We start from the raw sequence: 23,522 nt of genomic DNA, 5'->3' as shown, positions 1-23,522 counted from the left end.
CCAAGAAGCACAATGCCCTCCTCGCCTGTAGCCAGGCTGTTTAGGGGGGTTCGGGCTAGACACGGTTTGAACTACTAGTGCACAGACGCGGTGGGATCCGAGAGAAAAATCACATCAATGTAAAACCTATGGAATTAAACTGATTTTTGTATTAGCTGCGTCTCTCCTCTTTTTTTTTTTTCTTTTCCTTTTTTTTTTTTCCCCTCCCATCCAATCCCTCATTCATAACTTGCATTTAGCGACTGTTTTTCTCATTCATGTTCCCCTCCTTTCGGACACTGTCAAACCGAGCACAAGAGCCTGCTTTGTAGAGGTTTGATCAGCAGAGGTTTGGGCTCTTTGGGCTGACTGCATTTTGGTTACATGCAATCACTTCTGAAGCTATCGATTGGATATGTTTATGGAAACACGTAAGGTATTTCTGGCCATCTGCTAGCTAGGAAATTGTCAAGATTATTTATTTTTAGCAAAAGGAACGAGGAGATTTCTCTACCTTTCTTAATTTCAATCCTGCAGATAGGAAAATGGCCTTAAGAAAATATTGCACTTTTATCACATTAAAACGATTGTTCCATCTAAATAAAGACACATGGCTGGGGGGATGAGTTTGGGTGCTTTTTAGACTTTTAGAAATCGTTTCTGACAGCTTTTAAATTACTAAAATGTTTCAGAGGATGCCTTTTTGTTGTGAATAGTGCTTTTGTTTATATTTTTAATTTTAAAAAAATCCTTTAACTAGCTGCTTTTGTTGAAAAACTATAGGAGTCTGGGAAAAAATAAAGAGCAATTTGAATTTCCATGATGTGCAGACATATGTATGTGGCTAGAGATACATGTGCGTAGAGTAATTTTAAACCATTTTATTCTCATGTGTCTGAAACAAAGCCCTTTCAAATAAAACTTTTTTGTAAATTACTTGGGTAAAAATATGAGGGTGCTGAAATCTCACATATTTTAGGGGCAACTTTTAGGATCATTCAAATCAGTGTTTAAATAAAGGGTCCACTTAATTTTTCGAGTTTGTGTGTTAAAAAGGAAAAGCCAAGGTAGCTGTGCTAAATGAGAGTTACGGTTTTAGATGAGCCCAGAGGTGACTTCGATTACCAGCCTCTCTGAAGGAGTGGTAGTGATTTTTTTGAAGTTGAGGCAAACCAAAAGTCCAATCTGTTTAAGTTTAAACATTACTGCTCAGTGCTGTCCTGTGAACGTTTTATGAATCTATTTGTTCCTGTCTCCCACGGAGTTTTATCAATTCATTTTGAATCCAGCCTTACAGTTTTGTCCACAGGAGCAAATGTTTGCAGCTAGGGAGCTGGGAATAAAAAACAAAACACAAAAATCAAATCTATCCTTCCAAAATGTAGCAATCTTGCACGAGGATGGATTTTGAAGTTAATTTATAACAGCCTCTGTAAATATCTTTGGAAACTTCTGGGAAATTTTTCTTGCCCTCTTCTCTTTGTTTCTGTCATTCACATTCACAAAGCATATGTATGTTCGAGACCTAATTAAGAAGGTTTTATATGAGTTTGTACATGTGTTTTCACACAGACGATAGCGGTGAAGCGTGTTACTGTGCCGTTTGTGTGGGACCAAGTTAACCTTGCAGATGGGAAGAGCGTTATTAAAGAAATCGTAATTAATAGCATTAAGAAGCTGATTAAAATAAAAAACGCGTTATTGCAGCAGGGGTCTCATTAAGGAATAGTCATGCCTGTCTGCCACAGATTTAAGAACTTTCAGCCACAAGGCCTTGAACTGAGGCAGCTCCAGTTTAAGCAAACGCAGCGGAGACTCCACCCCCCGTGACATCAGATTGAGTTACACTGCAAAAACACCCCAAGATCTGGAGGGAAAAAAAAAAAAAGAAAAAAAAAAGAAAAATCAGCTTTTCTCCCTCCTCTCCTTGATGTTTAAAAATGATGAAAACGCCATTCTTCTCCAGCATTGGGCGTTTGCAAGGAGCCCTTCTTTAAGGCAAACTAATAGCAGAACAAACATCTTTTCTCAGTCTCCCTTTCCAAAGGGCGGGGAGAGCACAACTGCACAATTTGCAGCAAAACAACACAAAAAAAAAAAATCCAAAGAATTCCCCAATGTCCCCCAGCCCTGAAACACAAAAATTAAATCAATCAATCTGGCATTTCAGCAGAGCAATCCTCCTTCGGCAGGGCGAGAGGGAGCCCCAGGGAAAGGGCTGTGGTGGCCCAGAGCGACAGATCTGGGGCTGGGGACCCAGGGCTGGCCATGGGGAACTTTCATTGACTTTATTTGCAGTTTGGCTAAGCTTAAACTGACAAACCCGTTCGGAGCTTGCTGTAAAGTTACACATTTTTCATGTAAACATCCAAGGCAGTTGCCTTTCTCTAGGATGTGTCATTTCCTGTGTAGCTATAATAATATATTGAGTAAAGGGATAGCAATGAATTTACATATTTACATATTATAGGTGCTGTGCATAGGAAGGATGTTGTGTATATACAACAGCAGAAATCGGCAGAAAGCATTTTGTTTAAAAGTTTGGGAAATGACCACACTGAAATAAGAAACATGCTTCAAATATTCTTGGCATTTTAGGCTAGGCTGGCAAGGAAAGATTTACGGACGAGTCCGTGTGGGACAGGAAAGCTTCTATGTTAAAAGATTCGGGGAGGTGGATGTCATGCTCAGGACACAGGTCACCAAAAAGAGCTACAAAACCGACTTAGTTCTTACCTGCTCCCCACGGGCTTTATTTTACTGTGAATCGTGCAAGCTAAACAGTTAGCAAGGCAGTCCTAAGGAGACTCTCTGGCTACTGATAGCAAGCTGAAGGAATTAACTACGGGGGTACAGGGGCTCACCTTTGCTCCAGGAAGGACATCTTTCTTTTTGCTGCAAGATATCTACTCCCCCCCACCCCCCCAGCAGTAAAGTGTCAAAACAACAAAGGAAGCGATATAATTAGTGCTGGTACCTACTACAAACTCGGATCTCTGAAGTGAGACCAGTGCAGCTTTTCAAACGTCTACCATTTTGAAATCAGAAAAAAATTTTCTAACAGACAGAAGAATCCCTCTTGAATCCCCCCTGGCCCTTTTGAATTCACGCCCTGCCTTACATCAAACGCTTTTTTGCTGATTAACTGCACAATCAGGTCCCCGCAGATCAGGGGAAGAATGGAGAAGAGAAAAGCAACCTCTTTTCCAGAGAACAATACCATTATTTCAGCTCCATTGGACAGGAATGTGTGATTTCACAGCCCACTGCCCTTCTCTCCCATCTCCAAAAACACTGCCAGAGATCTACTGCTCCGAGTCCCCACCCATTACACCCGGACCCAGCACTTACAACTTGGGTTCAAGATTTGTGCGTGGGGGGCTATGCACACATCTGCATACATATATGGAGAAAATATCCAAATCAGAACCAACTCCCAAGCCCAAGAATAGATACAAAGGAAGTTTAGTTTATTTTTAAAAATAGCTAATATCCTTTTTCTTGTATAATGTAAAATTCTGGTTCACACGCACACAAAATATTTTGGGATTGGATTTGGTATGAAAGTAGTTAACAAATGAAAGTAAAAGATATTTTAAAATTTAAATCGTTCAACAGTTTAGAGAGAAATACACTTTTCCCAAAGAAATATTACTTAATAAAATGCCAGTAAACACAATTTAAAAAAAAAAGCCATTTTACCCACAAAAGTGTGTTGCTGTCTCACAGCTTACCCGGTTCCTCTGCTGTTAAGTTTGTCTCATTGGAGTATGAAAACATTTTCATTTTACAAACATCTGTTGAAATCAATTGTTGAAGAGCTGATTCCACAGAACGAACTATGTGTTTTAAAGGTGGAAACAACTGCACGGTTGTGAGTTTGCTAGTTAACAGTACGGCAGAAATCTTTTCAAAAAAGAAACTCACCAAGACATTTCCCTGCGAGAGAGACTATCATTGACCCTCTCAGTCTTTGTCTATTCATTTTTCAACGATTCCTGTGTTTTACAATTTGCAAGGCAAGAGAAATACCAGGGAGCTTCCCTCCCCAGCCCTTAAACTTTGATAGAGCCTGATTTCAGCCCAACCGCGTGTGCAAAAGGCAGAGCTCTTGTCACAAAAGTGCACTGAAGTGACCTGGCGTGTTTTAGTCGGTCACAATTAAATCCCCCGCCCGGCTCAGCCCGCGGCGAGCGCGGCCGTCCGCGCCGGTGCGGGAGGGAGCGGAGCGGCCTCTCCGCGGGCACGCACCCGGCGAGCCCCCCGCGAACGCTCCCCAACTGCAGCGGTAGTGGCTACTCTAAATTGGACAAATTTAGCCATTTGTTTTGCCCGGACGGGGCTTACTCTTCTACGCGCGGGAAAGGGGATCGAGCTTTCAAACCGAAATAGCGAGAAAGTAGCTGCAGCCGCTGGGCAGAGCAGCCCCCCCGGCCACACCTCCCGCTCCGGGCCGCGGGGACCGGGGCTGTTCCCCGACACCGACACTGCGCGACAAAGGCGAGAGAGAAAATAATATTTGCTCAGGTCCCCGCTCCGCTCGCCTTTGATTTATCTGTTTACAACCGGGACCCCCTCAGTTGAAACAAAAAATCAATGAAAATGTAGTTGGAGAAAAGGCGGGCAAACTACTGAAAAAAAAAAATTTTGTGAATGGAAGAATGTGTTTGTGCATTCATTGTTAAAATAAAGAGCGTGCCGTGACGTGCGCCCCCCAGCGCCAATGGGCGAGGGGATAATATTTTTAAATATCCTCGCCGGGAGCCAATGGGGGAGGCGGTGGCAAAGACTAGCGCAGGGGCGAGCCAATGGCGGGGCGGTATGCTAATGAGGAGCTGGTCAGGCAGGAGCTGAATGTCAACTAGTCAAAGATGGAGGCAGGAGCGGGGCGGCCATGAGGTTGGTACCGGGGTTCGCCCGCGCCCGGGCGGGCGGGGAGCGGCGCCGGGCGGGGGCGGCGGGCGCCGGGGGTCGCGGCCGCGCCGCTCTCGCCGCCTCTTCCGCGCCCCTTTGGGCGACTTTCCCCCCGCGGCGCGGGGACCCGTCCCTCCCGCGCAGGTACCGCGGGCCCCGCCGCCGCATCCGCCCGCCCGGGCGGAAATGGCGGGAGCTGCGGGCCGGGGGCGCGGGCGGGCGGCGGGGCGCGCCGCCGCTCGGACAATGGCCCGCCGGCGAGCGGCGGCGGGACGGGCGGCCGAGCGGCGCCCTCCGCCCGGGGCAGCGAGGGGGAGCGCGGCGGAGGGCGCGGGGCGAGCCGGGGCGGGGGGCCGCTCGCCGGCGGCGCCCCTTGCCCGCCCCCCGTGCGGGGGCTCCCGCGGGGCCGCGCCTCCCCGCCGGCCGGGCGCTTCCCGGCGCGGGAGCTTTCCCCTGCCGCTCTCAGAGCGGGAGCGGTCTCCCCGCGGAGCGCCCGCCGGCCGGTTCGCTGTTGGCGAGCGACTCGTGCAGGGGTGGGAAGGAGCCGGCGGCTGGAGCCGCCTGGGGCGGCGGCGGGGCTGGGAACGGAGCTGGCGAGCGGCAGGAGCGGCACGTAGCCGTGCGTGGCGGCCGAAAGCGGCGGCGAGGCGAGGGGAGGGGAGGGCGCGGGGGTGCGTGGCCCGGGCGCGGAGCGGAGAGAGCCGGCCGCGGGCGGCGGTCGCGGGGTGGCGGTGAGCTGGTCTCCCCCCTCCCCAAACGCCTCTGAGAAACCGGGAGCGATGCCCGGGCCGGCCCCAGGCCGAGCCCGGCTCGCGGGGCTGCCCCCGCCGGGGACACCGCGCCCGGCGGAGCGAACCCCCTGCGCCCGGACACCGCCCAGCACCGACCCGCCAAAGATCGGGTTGGAGCCCCCTCTCTTTTTGCTTAAAACCCCCTAAGAGCGAGGCAATAAGTCACATGCTATCTCCAGCCGGTATTTATATTGGCTTAATATTTAAATCTCGTAAAACTAATGCTTTGCTTAAATAGTCCAGAGTTTTTGCAATAAACCAGGGTGCGCAGCCCAAAGTGTTTCTTTGGCATTCTTGCACTTTGCCCCAATTCCGCTCCGTTTCCCTCCAGTGTGTGGTCTTCGAGTTGTGTAAGGAAAGCTCGTACCCTCGAACACAAACCTGGGGCTCTAGAATTAAAAAAAGCTTCCTAAAGTTTAAAGCACATTCTTTCCTCTAGCTTTCTTTTTCTTTTCCTTCCTTTTTTCTCTCTCTCTTTTTTTTTTTTTTTTTAATAATTTCCAAACTAGCCTAGGTTTCTGGATTAGGGATAAATTATTGTACAAAAAAAAGGAGGAAAAATTAAATCAGAAAAATAAGACTGATACAGTTTAAGATTCTAATTGGGCTGGGACATTTCTAAATCAATTGGCTTTTTGTTAATACTATGAAAAATTGACAACTAGAATTCATTTAGTGCATTTTCTCACTCAGCCCAAACTCCCTCAGACTTGAATCAGTTTAATTCATTTTAGCGTTTGCTACGATTCTTGCTTATGTATACAGCCTATGGGAGGTTGTTTTCAAGTTTCAATTTCTTTGCATAGAATTTCTCTGCATTGTTTGAAGTTTGAAATCAAAGTATTTTATAATTTCCCAAGTGATCCTTATTTAACAAATAGTTACATTTTCCAGGTTTAAGTTTGAAATTGTTTAAAGAAACAAATGGTAAACAGTTTGAAACCTAAAGACTAACAAGTTGACTTTTTAAATGTTACTTATTGCTAAAATTATTTGGAATGTCTGATTTGTAATGATTAACTGATGTTTTCTCCTTACTACCCATACATTCTTTTTGAAAAAGGAAAAAATTACAATAGTAATGTTTTCATCATGCAAGTAGATGATTTTTAAAGGTCTCTCACTCCTGGATGGCAGTTGTTTTGAAAGCTTATTTAGATGCTTGTGTAAAATAGCAAGACTTCCTTAGCAATTAAAAATAAATGAAAATAATTTAAGCTATTAGCAAAGCATGTATATAATAAATACCAAATATTTTAGCAGACAATTCAGATGAAAGCAATAGAGACCATATGAACTTCTCCTCCGTTGTGTCTCTAACTTAATGTTTAATCTAATTCATTACACCTACTTTCGTAAAATACTGGGGTGCTGAAATGCAAGGAGGACAGTCCCAATTCTGGTCTTTGCTTTCACGTGCTCTAATGCAATACACTTACCATTGAGAAGAAGAAGAAAAAAAAAAAGTCCCTAAAACAAGCTTATCTAAATTCTTGCTGAAATTAATTTGAGATGCAGTTGTGAAATATTAAAATCTAATTTTAAAGAATGACATTGAATCAATGTGGTTGTTGAAGAAACTCCTTTTTTTTGAATGTAACAAATCTGTTTTAGTGTAAATCATGCACAGAAGGCCATCACTTGGAGAAGTTTCTAACTGGTTTATCATTTATTTTGGAAAGTCTCTGAAGTATGCTGTTGTCCAGAGCCCTTTTTCTGTTGTACTACTGGCAATTATGATGAGCAGTGCAATATTAAAAGGGCATTGGCTGGCAGAAACATGACCCCCTTTAGCAGCCCACCCTCTTCAGAGTGGGCAAACAACCCTAAAATAGATGCCTCCTCCAGTGTATTTATGCACGTGTGTGAAATAAGGTTTTATACATGTGGGAGTGGTTTTCAATAAGAAGAGAGATTCTGGGTGATACGTTTTTCTGTGTCTTTCTATAGAAATGGACTGGAATAATTTAAAGCCATCCTATTTAAAACATAAGCTCCAAACATGTCTGGGAACTTTCAAGGTATCACATTACCTGCTTTGTTTACCAATAACTTGTGAGTAATTCATTATTAATTTCTACACACTTCCACACAGTATCTGCCTTGAAGTCTCATAATGATTTCTTTATAGTTTTTCCCCTTAGAGAAACTTTCCCCTACATGTTTAGGGTGGTCCCTATCAATGTCTGTAGGGATTTAATGCTGCTGATTTGTTTCTAAGAATCTGGGGTGTTTATACTGTAATTTTTGAGTGGTCACCCAAACAGATCCGTGTGAGACTGAAGCACAGACACTAGGTATTTTTGTAGACAAGGCTCATCATTTCTGCAACATTTTCCATAGCAAATCAAAGCACTGTGTATTTATACCATTCTATATATACACACACACCCCCAGCCTTTTTCATCTGTACTGGTCAACCACCGTTAAATACACAGCACAATTAAGGAAACTTCTGAAGGCACAGGAAAGGGCTGGCACCTTCTGTGATTTATTTAAATTGTGCAGTTCAGATTCATTGACTGACCAATTTGGTTTTTATGGAAACACATACATTTGGGGGATGCTGAATTATGTCCCATGTTCTTTTATTCTCCATTACTGTAGCAAAATATTTTATTGTATAAAACCTTTATAACGTACCGTGCCTAGATACACTGGGCATGTAGCAAAAGACTTAAAACGGTTTGTTTAACAAGCCATACTAACAGTGGTCGGTCTGTCTGTCTCTCTCTCTTTTTTTTTTTTTTTCCCCTCTCTTTCTGTCATTTTTTTTTAAACTAACTTTTTGTTGTTGTTGCCACTGTTTTACCTTGTCTAATTGCGATTGCAAATAAACTTTGTCATGCAGAGTTTTATTGGGGCTCAACACCCAAGCGTTATTGTGGTTAGGGCTGCAGCGTAGCGGTCCCTCACAAAAGGACGCGGGGACAGCAGTGGCTGCTGGTATCGCTGGCTCTGACAATGTTGCACTACTGTCTGCACAAATAAAGCAGTGCAATAATATTGTCAAAGCATTTGGTTCCAGTCCTGATACAGCCTTTATGACCAGTTACTGTTGCACACCCAGCCACTGACATTATGGGATCCCGTAGTTATTTAATGCATTTTAGCAGGGAAACAGCCCCCTACTCTGATTTCTTCCCCCCACCCCAAAGGCTTGAGCGAGTGTTAAAACGTCAAGATCACGTAGAAATTGCCTAAAAAAAAAAAAAAAAAAAAATCCCTACCCTTGTGTTTGTTTGTTTGTTTTGTGTTTAGGTTGAGTGGTCTGTATGGAAATTCCTTGGGTTTTGTTCCTGGTTTTGACTGCTTCAGTGTACAAAATGGATTGCCCTTTTGCCACTAGCGTGGGTTTGTGTGTCCAAGTTGTAAAATAAAAAGCTGGCCTATTCACATTTTAAAGCCCTCTTGTCCTCCTTTAGAGCAATCACCACCTTTAAAAAATATCCTTACCAGATCTGGATATTTTCTTGCTACTGCTTTAAAAATTGGAGTTTTATGAACCTAAGGATGTTATTGTTGTGTATAGAATTCAGTGACTTTAATATATACCATGTATTCACAGGCTATTTAATTTTTGCTTCCTATTGATGTATTGTTCAAGTTCCATCATATTTCACTTTTAGAGGAATTACTGTTAAGATTAAAGCAATATTGATACCTTCATTTTCATAAAAAAACCAAAAACAACCCACAAAAATCCCCACAGTAGAAGGCACCTAAATAATAATCAATAGGTTTTGAAAGACAATCTCTCCCTGCGCTTCCCAATAGCAACGTGGAGCGAGGCTGAGAGACACAGGGGTGATGTAGGCCTAGGAGCAGGAATATTGCATTCAGGATTGATCTTTAAACAACAATATGTTGGTGACTGTCACTGGCGGTGCAGTTGGAGGCAGATGTGGTATTTTCGCTCGCAGCTGCTAAGAAAGGGGTTCAGAGGGCTGGGGGATGGGACCTTTTTTCTGAAGCCTTGAGCTGTTACCTTGGGAGCACAGGGTGGGGGTGGGGAGAGCCGTCATATTGGAAATCAAATCTAGGTAAAGGAGCATGTTCAGATGGCACCGCGCACCCCGAGCCAGGCCGGGGGGTGCCAGCCAGCCGTGGGGAGGCAGAAAATGGAGGACCACATCCTGAGGGGGGTGTGTGTGTCATTTGAGAGGGATGAGGGGAAGCCGAAGCCTCAATAACGCACTCCAGCTCTTCAGTGAACAAGCGGGCAAACAAAAGACACCTTTTCAGTCCCTCTCCTCTGGTGAGGGGCTGAAGCCCGGCGAAGGCCCGAGCACGGTGTCGGAGGCAGTGCGGCCCCAGGCCTGGGTGGGGGTAGCCTGAGCCCACACAGCTCCTGAGCTTCTCTTTTCATCCATCTCCCGGCATTGTAGCACGGCTGCCATTTTCATAAGCGTTAAGGAATGGGGAGGCCTGCTTAGCTTTGGCACTTCCTCCTCGTCCTGTCCTAATTTTTGATTAATTAAGAAGTAGGAGAGAGTGAAATCTGTAAGGGCTCTGCTGGGGGCGGCTGTCTTCTCCCCCCGCCGTCAATAGGACCACAAGAGCGGCAGCGCGAGGGGCCCTTGCTGCCCCTGGCCAAAGAGGATGGGGAAGATGGTGGAAGCCACCTGGAGGGGGGCAGCCCATTGCTCCGAGCGGGCCTGTGGTGCCTGTGCCCCCGAACCCCTCCGCGAGGGGACAGAAGTGCCACTGAAGGCCCCGGTGGGGCCGATGCCGGGCTGTAAGATGGCCTCTCGGGTGCGTGAGCCTGCCTTGCGTGGACGTGGAGAAATCACGGGGGGAATAGATGCATGCTTGTTTCCCTGTATAAAGTTATGTCTTTAAAAATAATATAGTCGCCACACTTGAAAACGTCCCCTGGGCGTGTGGGGGGGTTCGAGGCGTGTGGTAGAGGGAAAGGCCTGTGCGGTGACAAGGAGGGTGTCCCATGGGCAGAGGGCGAGGGGACGCCGTCCCAGGCCATGGGGGCCACCGAGGGCCCTTCCTGGTCACCAGCTCTCCTGGAGGCAGGGGCCGGGGGTGAGGACGGGGCTGCCTGCAGATTTGGGCCTGAGATGGAGGTTACACATTCCAAACCCTCCCTTCCCCACTCTCTTTCTCTTTTTTTTTTTAACCCTGCCTGGCTGAGGAATGTAACAGCGAAAAAAAAAAAAAAAGGCACTGGAGGAAAGCAAAAAAAAAAAAAAAAAAGGGAGAGGGGGGATTCGGAAGCAAAGGCCCCTTCAGGAGTCTGTATTTGTGCAAGGGAAACCATTTGCATGTGTGTGGAGATGCCAGAGTTTGTCTCCAGTTGGGTGGGAGGGGGAGGGCGCGGGAGGAATGCGGGGAATCAGGTCGGGCTGCGGGGGGAAGGGCTCGGCCGAGCCTCCATCCTGTTGTTGCATAAACTTGTTAAAAGAACCCCTCCTCTGTGGAGGCAGCACACATAGGGTATTAGTGTGGCGGAGGAGGCCAGACCTGCGCCCTGGCTACACAACCAGTTGGAGCGGAAAGTGAAATCAGATGGTTTAAGTTTTCAGAGGGATTTTTTTTTTTTTTTTTTCAGGGGGACTTTTTGAGTCATTGCATGGAGTGCTCCATCTGCGTTAAGGTGGCTCCTGGGTGGTTCGGAGGAGGGAGGTGCCCCCGGCCCCGCAGACTGGGGCTTGTGGCCCTGGGGAGAAGTCGCCCCCAGCCCTGCAGGCCCGGGGAGGGGCGGTGCGCGGGCGGCCGGGGTCCCCAACGAGGGCAGCCCGTCCCCTGGCGCGGGGATGAGGCGTTTGGGGGACCCCGAGAGCCGCCCCACGCGTGGCTCCTTCCCAGCTGCCAGGGCGTTCGCTTGGCCCGCTGCACACGCGGGGCCGGGAGCGGGATCAGCACTGCCAAGGTGATAGGATTTAGCCCTATTTTGCTCCTGAAGTTAGTACCACATGTCTTTCCCCCCCCCCCATCAGACAGCAGAGCACTGGTAAACACCATGCAGAAAAGCCGTATTGTGGGGTTACAAAGTCTAGGCTGTTTAAGGAGCTCTGTCATTCCTTTTAATGGAGCTCACTGACGCAGATCTGGCTTCTGCCAGCCGAGGAAATGTTGCTACTGAGAAAAGGGTTATTGAAACCCACAAACTAAACATTATAAGCAAGAATCAAATGGCAGGACGTTCTGAAGTGTAATCCCTCCTGATTTCAGGAGAAGGGGAGCGTATTGATAAGTGGCAGCGGGTGACAGAGCCCCAAGCTGGGTGGGTGAAAGGCGCTTGGGAAGGTGGTGTTTTCAGAGAGGATTATCAACCCTCACTCTGGAGTCTCTCACACCTGGACAGGTTGACTCTTGCATGGAAGTAAGAATCCCCTTTTTCTCTGGACGGATTTGTACAAACTTGCTAGATAGACTTAAGGAGCCAAGACTGGAATGCTAAGAATTTTCTCTCTCTCTCTCTTCTAAAAAAAAAAAAAAAAAAAAAAAGAACAGAAAAAAAGAGAGAGACTTAAGAAGGCAACACTTCCCAGTTTTAAAACAATGATAAAATTATTAAATAGGATGGAAAACTCAAAATCACGTCTCAGCCTACAGCTGTTTCCAAAGTGTTTGCTCTGACCTTTGGTAATAGTGTCAATTCTGCTGCAGAAAATATATTGTAGCCTATATAATGTATTTAATTGCAAGATGGCTTTTAAATGGTCTCCTTTCCTCAGGCTAGCAAAATGGCTGTGACCAGGGAAACAAGGCTGAACTGAAGCTTTGTTGCCTTGCTAGGTTTTGTGGGGTTGCAACTGAGATGAAAATTTAAAAAACCCGCTTGCCCAAAGTAGCATCTTTAACCACAAGAGAAACAAACAAACAGCGGGCAACAAAGGAGCAGGGGAAGTGGGGAAATGGCTCCCCAAGCTAAAGCAGGGAAGACAAGGTCTGATCTCGGGAGGAGCAGAGAGAGGCCTCTGAGCTCCACAGAGTCAGCTCACTACTTTATTTATCCCAGAGCTTCACCGTAAGGGCACTTCAGTCTGTTTGTCTGCGAACATCAGAAAAGGGGGGCTTAAACGTACAGCAATGACTCCACTACAGTGAGAGATTCCCCCCCCCCACTGCCAAAAAAGAAAAAAAAAGCTGCCATTATTGAGCAACATATAGTGTTATTTCCATACTAGTCTGGGTGACATTTCCATTGAGTTTCTATAACTGTGATTAAAGGCGAGAGAGGTTTCTAAACATATCTAGAGATGCTGAGCCTCCTGGTGTATAAATAGCATGCATTTCGTAATCTCGTGTTTAAACGTTTATTTTAAAATAACCCCCATATACATTCCAGAGAGTCTCCCTGCTATAGGACATAGCGTGACCCAGGCTTTGCATTTGTTTGCAAACTGGGAGAATATTACTGGAGATTGATTCAGTCTTTATTTTTCTTCTCTAGTAAAAAAAAAAAAAAAAAAAGACAAAGAAAGAGGAGAGGAAGGTGTGGGGAGTCCTGTACCAATACACCACTTGGAGATAAGGAAGTTTTTGAGACACATCGAGGCTCTCAGCACAGATCCAGAAACGTAAAGACAAAGTAACTTAATTGCCTTTGCTTGGAACGTAAATTGTGGCTGACGTTTCTAATTACATCCCTTACCTTCTCCTGCCAGTTGTAGCTTCTGCAACTACTGAAATTCTTAAGTTGTGTGGAAATTGTCAAATCGTCCTTCCCCCCCTACTATTGATGCATTAGTAATGTCACAGCCATTGGAGAAGTTAAATTGTGTGTATTAAGTGTAAGTCTTGTTTGAGATAACATCGAGGCTGAAGAGTGGAAAAGACATGGTAAACAATAAACAAAATAGAGACTGGACGGGAATAGATGGAAAGGTAAGGCCCAGCCTAGTTGCGTCTTTTTTTATGTTCTCAGTCCAACTGCATGTCTAGCTTGCGGGGACTGGTGAGAAGCAGAGTGGCAGGATTAAACCTGAGGTTTTGCCAAGGTAACGAGAATACAGAAGTTTGATAAAACTCATTCTGAGCCGCTTACAGCAGTCTCTGTGAACATAGCCTTTTAATTAACGTGAGCAAGGGTTATTGCAAATAAATAATGTGGAAGAAAGATCCCTATTTGCTTCCAACAGGCATTACAAAGGATGGGGAGAGGGAAGGGTTGGGGCGCATTGGAGATTTTGTTTATCAGTCCATTAGAAAAACAAACAATTAATGCGGCTTCCCCTGTTCCCTTTGGCATGTCCTTGGTTTTTGGCTGCTCTGGGCAAGTCAGGCAACATCAAAGGGGATGCAGGGCTGCCTCACGCCAGCGTGCCAAAGGCCAGGGATCTCTAATGGCAAAGACTAGATCAATGTGGCATGCATAAATTAGCCAGGAATCCATGAATTAGGGGCTTGTCTCTCCATCACACTCCTATTTAATCCACTGGAAAGCAGGCTGAGGAAAGAGAAGCTGAAAGTGTCAAAATCATGACCTGGTTTCGGATGGCCTGGGAATGAAGTTTCCTTCCTCTTCCTCTGGACTCAAAGTGTTCCTATGTGACAGATGCACCGGGGCAGGTTCCCCGGGAGCCAGACTGCAGAGGAAGATTCTAGTTGGCAAAGCAGCCCTGAAACTGGAGGTGTCTTGCCCCTCCCCGGGAATCATTTCTGTGGCTGTTGGTGCCTTCAACATCAAGGCAGCCCCAGCCAAAGATTGTGCTTTCCAGCCTCAGACAGAAAAGATGCTGGGAGGGGGAAGAGGAGAAGAAAGAGCCAAACAAAAATGAGCTAGGGCAAAACACGTGTGTGTCTCCAAACATGGTTTAATCTCTGTGCATTAATGTGAAGTCAGCGCAGGAGAGCTAGCCCTGGAGATCCTGTTTCGCTTTCTAATTTTTGGTGTGTACTTAATCCCATGATTTCCAATGAAGGGAGGGATATTTTAAAACACTGGGCTCTCCAAGTAGGACGGCCCTAGAAAGGAAGTTCTCCGAGGGCTTGATGCCTGTTACTAAGAGGTTTAAAATACAACTACCAGTTAATCAAATAAATAGCACTTCCCAGCCTCTAACAGCTAGGCAGCTAATTGACTGAGGTTATTAATAAAGGAGAGAAACTTACGCAGAAGAAGGTGAGAACTGGGGACAGAGCTATAGAAACCTGGATAAAATCCACACTGGACTTCAGTATGTCCTGGGAGGAAGGGGTAGTGTCCATGCACAGATTCTGTGGGGTCAGAGGTTTGCTCCGTCCCTGCATCCCCACCCTCCCAGGAGCACACGGTGCTGCGATCCATAGGGCAGTGCACTGCTTTCTAACCTTGTACCCCTTCCCCATTTGCAGGCATGGAATGAAGCTCCCTCCAGTCACCTGCTGCAAGACACATTATCCAGCTTCCTAACCTTAAGGATGAGACCCTATCAATATTGCCTCTGCTTTTGTGATCAGGGTAGTAGTGCAATATTGCTTATAGGGTCTTTTCTTTTGAGGGTTATTCTTCACGGAGAGAAGAAAGCCACAGCAGGAAAAAATAATCCTATGTGCCCATCGAGTTAAGGGAAAAAGTTGTGAAATGACGAGCGTTGTTAGATAGGCAAGTAATTGTGCAGGGATGTTATTTGTGACAAATAATTGTGCTATTGTGGTGACTCAGGTTGTGAGTAATGGGCATATTTTTGATGCTATCACACAGGATTCAAAACAGCCTGGTGTTTAAACCGCACAAGCAGTGATTGAAACCGGAGAAACCCATCATGGCTCAATTTTAAAATAGTATGAGTCCCGAGACGTTTGAAGGGTGCCTATTTTACATAATGATGTAAACACCCACCAAGGGATGGGAGGAGATACATAGCCACGCTTGCCGTTTCAGTGCCTGATCCCGGCCCGAAAACCAGTGCGGTGCGAAGCAGAGTGTAGCACAAAGAGGCCGAGGCTCTAATCCCAGTCGCCTCCAAACAAAGCTCACGCCTCTGGCGAGCGCGGGGTCTGCGCCGGGCCCTGCCTCCGGCCCTTCCGAGAGCACTCACGGAGGTACGTGGGAACGGAGCGGGGATGGGATGGGGCGCTCGGTCTCCCCGCGCCTTGTGCGGGATCAGCCGGGGGCTGACGGCGGCCGGGTGGGTGGCCCTGCCTTCCGTTTCAGGTGGTCCCCGCCGTCCCTTTCGGGACCTCAGGGGCCCAGGGAGAGGGACGGTGGGAGGGGACTAGGGGCCGGATCGGGGCGCGGCGGAACGGCCGCCGCCGCGGGGTTTTCCGAGCGGTCCGGGGCGGCGCGGAGCGGGGCCGCGTCTCCCCGCGGCGGGGCCGTGCCCGCTGCCTCCCCGTTGTGCGGCTGACCCTGCCGCTGCCCTCGCTTCGAGCCCCCCCCAGCATCCTTCCGGGGGGAGGCGGCCAGCTCGGGGACAAAGCCAGGAACCCCCCCCCCCGTGCTCTCCCTCCGTGCCCCAGCCCGGCGGCCGGGCAGCGCTGGGACCACCGGGCGGGCTGCCCCTCTTTCCCTGTTGCACTACTGTCACGGTCGCAGCGAGCAGTGCAATAATGAAAGGGCGTCAGTGCGCCGGGGAGCGGCGAGAGCGGGGACAGCGTGCGGGGACGGGGCGTCCCGCCGCCCCCCGGGACACCTTGCCGGGGCGGGGGCGGCTGGGGGGCTTTGGGCGTGCAACTCCCTTTGTTCGACACGCGGCGGCGGAGGGTGGGCGCAGGGCAGCGCAAGGTGAGCGGCCCCGGGCCCGCCGCGCCCCCCCCCCCGCTGTACCCGGCCCACACCGAAGAAATAAAGTGACTCCTACGGGCCCTGTCGCTGCCTTTTCTTCCTGGTGGGGTTTCTTGCAGGTCCCCAGCGCCTCCCGCCACCCCAGCAGCTGTCTGTCTGCAGGGAAGAAGCCCCTCGGTGGGTTTTGGCCGTGGGATAATCACCCCTTTGGTATTCGGAGGGAGAAGTGGAAAACGAGCGTCCTCCTCCACTGTGGGACCCAAAAAACGGGCCGGAGCCGTGCCCGAGTGCTGGGTTCAGCAGCGGGGGAGCCGGTGCGTGGGGTGGGAGGGGAAGGGAAGGGTTTGCAATAATGGAGATGAGAACAGCGCTCTGCATCTGGGAGCTGTGCTGGGAAGGCCAGGAAACAGCCCTTTGATTATTAGTGGCCATGGTGAAATGGATACTTCTATAAAAGAGGGCTGGGGAGGGGTATTTCCTTTAGCAAAGGACCTTTCCACTCTGGCCTTTTGAACCTGCGCTTCTCCCTGGCACTGTTTCTGCTTCATCATGACTTTTTGCAGAGGAAGGTGAGTGCAGAAAGCAGGCTGGCTGTAGGAGAGGGATGCAATCTAATCCTGATGAAAAGGCTTTTACAGTCCATGCTTCATTTCCTATTTCTTTTGGATTCTCTCTCTCTCTCCTGTCTCTCACGTGCACAAGCAGATATAAAAGCTGCATCCTTCCCTGCAGTCTCTCTCCCAGGGAACAGTCAGCCCCCTCCCCAGCTTCACCTTCGGGCTTTGCGCACACAAAATGGCTGCAGCAGCCTGTGGGTGGGCATGGAGAGCTCAGGAAGCTGCTTTTCTTTTTCCCACCCTGCCTGCCCAGGAAGCCCTTCTGCTTTTATTTTCTGTGGCATTTTGCTCTTGCATAGCTCTGTGCAAATCCAAGGGGGTCTCCTATGTGTAAGCTATGCATGGAATGGGAGCTGGGGAGGGAAATGGCCAGTTTGCATGAGAAGGGGACCTGTCGGGCCCCAGTGTTTATTTTTTTGCTGACCTTCTGGGGATATGGTCAGTGAGAGCTGTGACAGCTGCTGGAAGCGGCAGGGGCTTTGAAGATTGTGAAGGTTGTGACCTGGAGGCCCCTTTCCTCTCTCTGTCCCAGGAGCTGCTGAGTCAATCAGGGAAAAGGGGAGGTGAAATGGGGGCTGCTCTTTAGCCATTTTTCAATCGGTGAATGAAACAGGAAAGGACAAATGCAAGAAGAAAAAAGAGCGATTACTTCCACTTTGGTGCATTACTGAGAAGGGGGAATCTCTCTTTGGCAAAAGATTATAACAATAATGGGAAAACACTGTGCTCCTAAGATCCAGCACCTTGAATAAAGGATTTAACTGGGCAAGGAGCTGATGGCAGATCAATAACAGTAAATTAGGGGGAAAGCCTACAAACTCCTCTCGGTTCAAAAGCAAGAGGAAGTCCACCTCTCACTTCCACCTAATACCAGCTCTAGATATAGCAGCAGGAACATATTCCCAGTGGGCCCACTAACTCCCACCATCTCCTTGACCCTGCACTAACACATCTTCATCCTCGCTGAGCTCAGCTGAACACTATGGCTGAGGCTGCAGGGGCCACCGAGAGCGGCTGCACCATACATGCCAAAATAAAGGGACAAAGTGCATTGTGCAGGGCTGTATCCTTCATGTGCATGTGCTTTCAAATGGCACAAGCTCCCTTAGCAATCCACACCCCCGGGCAGCGCACGAGAGGGCTCTCGCTTGGCCCCACAGCCATCTCTAAGCCCAGTGACTGGGGTTTAAGTCTTTTTCACTTTCTAGATAACATGATCCTATGGATCTTTCCTTTTAAAATAGTAATCAGAACGGCAAACAGAGCGCCTGGCTTCGCTTGACCAATACACAACAGAGGCAAAGAAGGCAAACAGCAGGCTTTTCAGCTAGTTTACACAGGGGGCACTTAAATACTGCATTGGTTACATAATACCATTCGGGGGCTGGGGTTTTACACATTCTTCTACTAAATATATCTAGGAGATTTGTTTTAAAGTGATCAACATAAGTTCAGCCACAGCTTCGAGGGGAAAACTCCAATGATTAGACCTAATACCACTAGGACGCTCGTAGCCTATTTACTGAAACCCAAGGCACAATGGAATTTTTTCCTAGACCTGCTGGCCAGCACTGCGCTCGCCCGGCTGCAGCAGAGGGGGTGCGCTGCCTTGAGCAGGGCTCTCACAGACAGGCACTTCCCTGCAGGAAGCACAAGCTGCTGGGTTTTAGGGCCGTATCCTGCCACTGCTCCACATCCAGTCCTCGGGATTCATCCCAGCCCAGGCTGAAGATAGGATATGTTCTAGCAATTATGACAAACTTAAGTGCCAAGAAAGATGATGAGGCATATAAAAAAAAACCCCACAAAACCCCAACAAACCACAACCCAACCCCAAACCCTCTAGTCCTAGCTGCGATTGATTAGGGAAAAAAGTATTCACTGTAAACTCCTCCGGAGAACCCCATTCACATGGGATACCTGAAAGTATATTCCCTTCCTCATAAGCGCCCCAGTAAGCATCCTGTTCCCATCCAAAGGGATAGCAGGTGGCCAAACTGCTCCACTGGAGGCTTGACAATGGCATTATCCACCCAGCTTCTCAGCTGAAGCCTGGCTCAATCTGTACACAACTTCTGAGACTCCAGCTAAACCCTTCCCGGGAACGGCAAGCTTCCCCAGGCAAGGCCTGGGTCTAGCAGCCCCGCATCCTTGCAAAGGGCCTGTCCCTCTGCTCAGAAGTGAACAGATGGGAAGAAGAGTCTCAAAGCATCAGAGCTTTAAAACTGCGCTCTTCTCCTTAGTGTGTTGTCACCAGAAGCTCCGCGGGCAGAGATCTCTGCCATAAGGCGTTAGTGGAACAGCGGGTGGGTGGCTAATTGAGAATGGAAGTTCCTTGGGGCAAACCAAAATAGTCTTTGTGGCACCGCACAGAACTAGGTACGCTGCCTGGGCTCGGCATCAAACACCGAGTCAGTAAAAACCCTGCTTACTCACTCACCTGGGAGGTGGGCGAGCCCTTGTCTTGTAAACCTCCTTAGGTCTTGTAAACCTCCTTAGACACACAGAATAATCAGGTAACAATGATTAAGCTGCTGCTCACAGTGCGAACTCAAATGTACCATTTCGCATGGGTGTAGTAAGTCAAATATTTTAAAGAGTCACCCTGCTACTACCACAACAAATGGCAGACCCCCTGCCTCTCTCCAACACTGGTCTGCTGAGAAGCAACATCTTTGCCAGGAACTGCTACGTGGGCTGTTGGCCCAATTAAAATCAATAGGAGCTACACTGAGTACATATACTACAAATAGAGCTAGAAGACAAACTAGTTTGTTCCTCCACTGTGAATCCCCATCATATTTCAGAACAAGTTTAGGGTGACAGCAATCCAGTTTTACATAGCCCACCAGCAAAAAATTCGGTTGCTTGGTTTTCCTTTTACAGCAGTTACACCTTTGACACACCTCTAAATTATTTTGAAAAATTCAAACAAAAGGGAGGCTGTGCTCCAAGAGAAGCAGAAAATGAAAGACTTCCCAATCTGAAGGAAAAGGAGATCTCTCAACAGCCCTGGATAAGCACAGAGGCCACCTTCACATGTAAGCCGTTACAGACACGAGGTACCAGCAAAGCTAAGGATTTCTCACTGCCCACCCCCAAACGCCAACTTAGGGTGTTTGTAACAGCATCTGGAGCAAGTCAAAGGGTAGTTCTGGTGTTCCCCTGTTGAATCTCTGGCCAAAGTCTCTGATCACAATCGATCCCTTCTCCTCCTTTCCCTCTTCACACACAGATATCCCTACTGAAAGGTAAATGTTTACAAGGAAAAAAACCACAAACAAACAAACAAACACAAAACCACAACAAACCAACCAACAACCCCCCCAAAAAAACATCTCTCACACACACACAGAAGGAGGGAAAAAAAAAAAAAAAAAAAAAAAAAAAAAAGGGCAGGAGAGAATTTATATAGGGGAGAGGGGAATCAGGGTAGTATTTAAATTGTGAAAGGTGAAGCCGAACTGTTTTCCATTTGTACCCTGTCTAAGGGAGCAGCGGGGCAAGGGGTCTTTAAACCCTCCGCCAGCTGAACGGCTCTTGGCGCTAAGGCAGGAGGCCCCCCCGCAGGCGGGTTTAAGCCAACGGCCTGCCCTGCCTCTGGCCCGAGAAATCGTGCCGTGCCTCCCCGGAGGATGCTCTGCCCGGGCACCGCTCTGCTCCCGGCGGCACGGACAGGGTTTCACCGCCGGGGCTCATGCCCAGAGCTCGGCGAGGACGGGCGCACCGCAGCCCCCCGAGCCCGACGGCTGCTGCCGAGTGAGACCGACCCCCGCGGGCGGATCGCACGGGGGTTCCGGGGGGTCACCGGCCCGTGGCTCTGAAAGGGCCCCGTTGACAGCTCCCCCGCCGCAGTGTCCGCACGGCTCTCCACAGGGAAGGCGTCCGAGCCCAGGAGCGTCCCTCGCCGGGCCAGAGGATGCAGAGCCACCCCCTCCGTCGGGGAACGTGGGCTCCGAACCACCGCCTTCCCACCGTGGGAGGCTGGTGCAAAAAATCACGTCCACCGGCCCTGGCAGAGACGGCGCGGGGGGGCTCAGGGCGGTGCAATGTGGATCTCGACTAAAGCCACTTCTCGACGTAGACGTCTCGAAATATTTTTGTTAACTTGGGGGCACACAATAAAAGAGATTAGGGGGTCGTGGGGGACACGCAGCAGAAGAGACTGTTCAGTAAGTATTGCTCAGGCTATTCACTTGGCACATTTCCGATTATTTCTGCCTAAAATAGCCCTGAAATCCAAGCACATCCTTCGCTGGCTCTTCCCTATCGAACTGTAAACCCACTGATTCACACAAACGCCCCGAGAGACCCGCCTGGAGGGAGCCCGCTGCTGCTCCGACCGTGCTGCCGGTGGAGCCCCGCCCGGGGGGCTCGGGGCCACCCCGCCGCCGCGCTGGGTTTCCCTGCGCTTCCCGCACAGAAGCGAGCGCCGCGGGTCTCCCACCCGCAGCCGGACGGTCCTGGGAGCGGGAAAGCGGAAAGCAGCGGGCGGAGAAAGGCTGCGAGGAGCAGGGAACCCCTGTCACCCCGCAGTGCCGAGCAGGGGCCCGCGCAGCCCCCGGAGAGGCACTAGCTCCCGGCAGCGCACCCAGCCTCCCTCCGGCCGTGCCCCGGCTCCCTCCCGCGCCCGGCTCCCCCGGAGCCCCTGGGCAGCCGGGCAGGGCCATGCAGAAGCTGCTGCCTTCGAGGGACAGGGTGGCCGTCGCCATTTTAACCCGCTCCGAGCAGGCCCGCAGCAGAGAGGCAGAGGGTGGTGGTCCGCCGCTCCGCGGAGCTGCGGGGGAAGGACAGCGGGGAGGGCAGGGGCTCATCCGGACAGCCCAGGGCATGTCACCCCGCCTCCCTGATGGCTTCCCGGACACCAGCCCCGGGTCCCCGCTCACAGGCAAGACAAAGAAAACCTGTAATTTTCTCTTCCAGGTGGGACGAAGAGGTACCGACACGTTGTTTGGGATCACTCGGTTCTGCAGCTACGAACACAGTGCTGATCATCAGCCCCAATACCTTAAACATAGCTTCCTACCAAAAGATCCCTCGACTTTAGCTAACACATTATTAGATGGATCTTTTTTTAGGTTAAGTATTAAGCCATTCTTTCAGTATGAACCATAGTGCCTCAGAGCAAACAACAGATAATCATTTTCCTTCGGTTTCCTAAGGCACCAGATATAAGAAAACATTATCTAGTGTCAAGGTGGTTTTCTGACAAGAACGATCTAGACTGGGCAACTTTCCTCCGGAGAAGAGCGCAGCAAGCAGCCTGGAAAGAGGGGAGCCGTTATGCGTTATTGTTTTCCCTTCAAAAGCACCTTTCCCTGTGGCGTCCCACGCGGCACCAGCCCTCCCAGCGCCGCCGGGCAGCATCTTCGCCCGGCGAGCCAGCGCCGCGGCAGGCGGCCGGGGGAGCTCCGCCGCGGGGTCCCGGCCAGGGGCTGCCCGGCGGGCGGGGGGCTGAGCATGCCGAGCACCCTCCTCCGGCCAGCTCTCACGGCACGTCCCCTGCCCCACGCAGCCCCCGCCCGCCCTCCTGCCCCGCTGGGGACCGCCGGCCTCGGAAACCCTCCTTCCCCGAGGGAGCGCTAGAAACCCTCCTTCTCCGCCGCTGACACTTTGTCCTGATGTTTTCCACATTCGGGATCCCGCTCCCCGCAGAACACGGGCCGCCATCCCTCAGCCCTGCGGGGGAACACCGCCCCGGCGGGGCTCGCTCCCTGCCGCTGGGAGGAAGCTATAAACGCTGCACTGTGAAACTTCCAGTCTCAGGAGGGTTTTCAAGGCTTTTCTCCACTATCCACCACAGCTCTCCCGGAGGAGGGTGTCCTTTCCACTCCGGCTGCCACGATTACCTCTTCCTTTTTGGGTAGGGAGGAAGGAAGTTGTGTTTCCCCGGCTGAGAACCTATACCCTAAGGAGCAAACGCATCTCTACTGTCCGGTCTGGTCACACCCCGCACCGCCCCACCCCTTGCCGAGCATCCCTCCTGCCCTCCGGCGCCCGGCTTTAGCCCCAGGACAGGCAGCCGTCCTACGGGGCGACGCGAAGCCCTTACACCCCCGGAGCCGAGACCGGGGGGCTCCGAGGTCGCTGTCGAGGCACTGCTGAGACTTCCAAGCAAGGATTCAGTTAATCACTTACACTAAACAGCTTCCCATCTCATGAGGGAAAACAGCGGCCATATAGGGAGATAAACAAAGATTTTTAACATTTTAAGCTATTTTGCCCCGGAGACTGGTCTCTAAAGCTCGACGGAGAGCTACCCTCACCACCGTGCATCTGTAGGGCTGAGTAAGTGTGTTTTGCTGTGCAGCTTATAGAAAATTGCCTCCAGCTCGACAGTAATTGCCTCCACACCCGCACCCAGCGACGGCAGAGGTAATGCATTCAAGAAGTGTAATATTTGCAAGAGAGACAGCAGATGGTGCTCCCCTGGGTGCAATTTCAGGAGAAGCCTCGCATTCTGCACTTACCGATATCTGTTTTAGCCGCACGGGTTTAATGCTACAACAGCCTTTTTTTGGCGATGGAGTCACAAACACACACGACAGAGCGTAA

General features: G+C 49.8%; 1 long non-coding RNA gene across 1 annotated transcript; it reads left to right on the top strand.

Annotated features, from left to right (window-relative positions):
* Window positions 1-4,821: 4,821 nt before the first annotated feature.
* On the top strand, window positions 4,822-23,256 carry LOC134523085 (uncharacterized). The gene is made up of 3 exons (XR_010073206.1): window positions 4,822-4,878; window positions 14,979-15,668; window positions 21,891-23,256. It is a non-coding gene; the product is annotated as an uncharacterized LOC134523085 (long non-coding RNA).
* The last annotated feature ends 266 nt before the right edge of the window (window positions 23,257-23,522 follow it).

This window comes from Chroicocephalus ridibundus, chromosome 13, assembly GCF_963924245.1.
Source record: "Chroicocephalus ridibundus chromosome 13, bChrRid1.1, whole genome shotgun sequence".
Taxonomy (NCBI): domain Eukaryota; kingdom Metazoa; phylum Chordata; class Aves; order Charadriiformes; family Laridae; genus Chroicocephalus; species Chroicocephalus ridibundus.
This window is presented reverse-complemented; position numbering and strand designations above follow the sequence as displayed.